Source organism: Hipposideros armiger, unplaced genomic scaffold (assembly GCF_001890085.2).
Source record: "Hipposideros armiger isolate ML-2016 unplaced genomic scaffold, ASM189008v1 scaffold_529, whole genome shotgun sequence".
NCBI lineage: Eukaryota > Metazoa > Chordata > Mammalia > Chiroptera > Hipposideridae > Hipposideros > Hipposideros armiger.
Window position 1 is genome coordinate 1134611 of NW_017731879.1, and position 4522 is coordinate 1139132.

The 4522-nt window shown below is 46.7% G+C and overlaps 1 long non-coding RNA gene across 1 annotated transcript; it reads left to right on the forward strand.

The window, feature by feature from the left end:
• The first annotated feature begins 3720 nt into the window (after positions 1-3720).
• On the forward strand, positions 3721-4289 carry LOC109396599 (uncharacterized). Its single transcript, XR_002126869.1, has 2 exons — positions 3721-4035; positions 4179-4289. It is a non-coding gene; the product is annotated as an uncharacterized LOC109396599 (long non-coding RNA).
• The last annotated feature ends 233 nt before the right edge of the window (positions 4290-4522 follow it).

Genomic DNA, 4522 nt, shown 5'->3' on the forward strand with positions numbered 1-4522 from the left:
AGTAAAACAGTTTCACTTCTTTTCAAATTTCTCAATAAAAGCTATGCGCTGACCCGATTCTGGGCTCACTCAGTCTTCTCTGGCTGAGTCCCTTGGTCTCGCTGTTACTCTTAATTTTGTCTCTTGCTCTTATTCAATCTATGTCGCCCCTTAAGAGAAACCTGTATGCCCTTGCCACGCTGGACATGACAGCACCTTGAGCTGAGCTGCTGCCCGGATGGCTCTGTGGATACAGCACATGCTCTTAACAACAAGGTTGCCGGGCTCGACTCCCACATGGGATGGTGGTTACGCCCACCTGTAACTAAGATTGAACACAGCACCTTGAGTTTAGAGGCTGGGCAGCCAGATGGCGACTGGCACCCTCCACAACTAAGATTGAAGAACAGCAACTTGGCTGGTCTCTCTCCCCAATTCCCCAATTAAAAAAAAATAATAATAAATAAAGACTTCATATATATATATATATGTATGTATATATATATATATATATATACACACACACACACACACACACACTTATGGATGAGCTTCATCAAATTGGGCAAAGGTCTTAAGAACAAAAACTGGTTTCCTGGAGAAGAATCCCTTCAAGACTGTAGAAACCCTGTTTGAGTTTCCAGCCTGCTGGTCTACCCTGCTGATTTCAGGCTCTATTGGTTCTGTTTCTAGGGAACCCTAACTGATACATGCTTTTTTGCAATATGACTTTTCTCCTCTATCAATCAAGAGGTGGGGTCTATTTCTTTACCCCCTGATTCTGGGTTTAGGTACATGATTTGGTTTTGCCAATGGGACATTAGAAAATGTGATGGAAGCAAAACTAGAAAAAGCATTTATGAATTGGGGCTTGCCCCCTCCTGCCACGGGGGACCCTTTTGCCACAAAATGAATAAGCATGATTCACCTGATGGACAATGAAAGGCACATGGCTGTTGTTCAAGCTGACATCAATGACATCAAGCTAACTGCCAGACATAACAATGTATCTCTCACTAGACCAACAAGACTGTCAACCACCAGATGTGAGTGAAGCCACCCTAGAATATCAAGCCCCAAATGAACTGGCCCATAACAAAAACTACTCAGCCAACTCTCAAACTCGTGATTAATAATAACTGTTTTGGCTTTTCATGAAGATGGTGCCAAAAGTGAAGAAGGAGGCACCTGCCCCTCCCAAAGCCAAAGCCAAAGCCAAACTCAAAGCCAAAGCAAAGGCTTTGAAGGCAAAGAAAGCAGAGCTGAAAGGCGTCCACAGACACACACACAAATCCGCAAGTCACCTACCTTCCAAGGGCCCAAAACACTGCAATTCTGAAGGCAGCCTAAATATCCTCAGAAGAGTGCCCCCAGGAGAAACAAGCTTGACCACTATGCCATCAAGTTCCCTCTAATTACCAAGTAGGCCATGAAGAACATAGAAGACAACAGTACACTTGTGTTCATTGTGGATGTCAAGGCCAACAAGCACCAGATCAAACAGGCTGTGAAGAAGTTCTATGACACTGATGTGGCCAGGGTCAACACCCTGAATCAGGCCTGATGGAGAGAAGAAGGTATATAATATATTCAGCTGGCTTCTGACTATGATGTTGCCAACAAAATTGGGATCATCTAAACTGAGTCCAGCTGGCTAATTCTAAGTATAAAAATTTTTCACTGGGCCGGCCGAGTGGCTTGTTGGTTAAGAGTTGGCTTGGGAGCGCGAGCTCTCAGCAGCAGTGCCGCTGGTTCGGATCCCACGTGGGCCAGTGACGCTGCACCCTCTACAGCTAAGATGGTGACCAACAACTCGACCTGGAGCTGGGCTGCTGTGAGTTGCCGGCGACGGCGTAGGCTGCAGTGAGACTGCAGTGGGCTGCCGTAAAGCTACTGTGAGTGGCTGGCAGCCAGCGTGAGCTGCCTTGAGTGGCCATCCAATGGCCAGTGACTGATCTGCCTCAGCCAGGAAGAGCGCAGTGATCACAATACCAACATGGGCCAGTGAAGCAATGTCCTCCACAACTAGACTGAAGAACAAAAGGACAGCAACTTGTCTTTTTCCCTTTCCTGATTCCCCAACACTGTTCCCTCCCCCCCAAGTCCCCGATAAAATCTTCTAAAAAATTTTTTTCACTCTAAAAAAATAAAATAACTGTTTTGTCTTAATCCACAAAATTTGGGGTTAGTTTGCATCTGGGTGGTGAACACACAATGTGATATATAGATGATGTAGTACAGAATTGTACACCTGAAACCTATGTAACTTTATTAACACTTGTCATCGCAACAAACTTTAATTTTTTTAAAAAATGGGTTAGTTTGTTACATAACAAAAGATAGCAGATATAATCATTATTATCAGGTACCTCAGAACATCCCTGCCAATATCCCACTTCTTATGCCTGGCTGCCAGCATTCTAAGAGCTGTGTAGAAGTCTGGCGGTTTCAGCATTTAGCATGTAAATTTTTACTTAGTCCCCTGAATAAATTGGGGCCAACTACACACTTTTAGAGGGCACAAAGTATCCACATAGAAGCCTGCCCTCATTTCTGACAAGTGCAAATTTGAGAGGTTCCCAAAACTACCCTCAGTTTCAATAATTTGCCAGAGGACTCACAGAACTCACTGACAGTTGTTATGATTATGGTTTATTATGGGGAAAGGATACAGATTAAAATCAGCCAAGGGAGGAGACACATGGGCAGGAGTCCCAGAGGCATCCAAATGTAGAGGTTCCAGTCATTCTCTACCCATGGAGTAATGTACAACGTTAACTCCCATCATCAATGTGTGACAAGCACAGAGGCCTGCCAACCAAGGAAGTCCTCCTGAGTCTGCGGCATCCAAAGTTTTATTGGGATTTGACCACATAATTCCCGCATAGCCAACCTTTAGTCTTCAGCCCCGCCTGGAGGTTGGGCTGACACATTTAGTCTCTAGCTCCTGGGAGATCTGAATTGGTACCATGTGGCCAAGAGCCCCTATCACAAACCTCACTGATAGACTGTCGGGTGCACAGGCAAACAAGCTCCCAAGCAAACAAAGTCCCTCCTATTAGGCAGGATATTCCAGGGGCCCAGAAATCACCTCCCAGGAGCTAAGGGCAAGGGCCAGGCATGTCTTAGGGTAAGATGAATTCTTCAATAAACAGGCCATCCTCTGGCCTTTGACTAAGACAGAGGACCTTTTGGTCCTGCTCACGCCTCCTTAGAAGGAGAAGTCTATTCTGTGTGATTTTGGATGCTTGCAGATGTCTAAGATAAGAGCATTCTTGTATTGCAATAGTCTTTTTGGTTCAAGTTGCTCCATATCTATGAATGGATATGTGTTTATTTCACAGTAGGGACCCAGAGACGAAGATATTAGATAATTTCCCTATATGAGCACCATGTAGACATGGTGACATATAATGCCAGTCTGGCTTCCTGTCTGCCAGGCGGCAGGTGATGGCATTGGGGCTGCAATTACCGACAGCGGTGGGAGAAGCAGGAGCGGGCATGGTGCATGAGTGTGGGCGGGCATCCGAACAAGGACGTGGTCTCTGTTGGAACCGCCATATTGCCCACCCCAACCTCCCCACCCCCTTTCCTGCTGCAAATTCACAATGGAGTCTGCACCCTCACCAAGGCCAGCTCCATTCACTGCCCCAGCTGTGCTCCCAGGCTCCTGCGGGCCCTTACCCCTCACCGTCCCCTGCTGTGCTCAGTGGCCAGGGGCCAGGATGGATGTCAGTGGCATAAAACTGCGCTGCTTGGAGGGCTGGGTGGGGTGTGTGCCAGAAGACACTGATTCCTAAGGCAGCCACAGGGGGAGATCCTCAGTCCTGCCAGGACCCATCCATCAGCTGGGATGCTGCAACATCAGCCCTGCCTGGGGGTGACAGCCTCCCCAACATCCATGGCTTCCCCAGAAGGAGATGTGCTGTGGCCACCTTTCTCCCTCAGTGCCCCTCCCCGCTTTTCAGTCCTGTTGCTGTAATATGGCTGCTGCTCTGCGGATTTCCAAGCCCCTCAGCAGCAGCTGCTGGAGGAATAGAGACGCACAGCTATCTGGTCTGTCTAGCACTCCTTAGCTGTCTGACCACAATGGCCACTCTTCCAAGGACACGAGAGGAAGAAGAGGGCCATCCTTCCTGATATTCAGGATGCTAGGCCATCGTGTGATTTCTTTTTTTTTTTTTTTTTTTAATTTCCAGTTTTGGGAGGTCATCAGTGATGAGCATGGGATCGACCCCACTGGCAGTTACCATGGAGACAGTGATTTGCAGCTGGAGAGAATCAATGTGTACTACAATGAAGCTGCTGGTGATTATTTGCATGTGGTTTGCTTTCCAATCAGCCTTGCTTTCCATACTGTGGCAGATGCAATGTACTAGAAACATGCAAATGATAAAGAAATGCTTCTTGCATTCATTTTAAATGTCAACTGCTAAAAAATACACTTTATGGTTCCTCAGGACTCCTGCATGTTCGCCATGACTAAGCATGTTCATTATCTCCTTTTTAAAGCAGAAAAGCTCCCCAATTCTCATACTTGAGT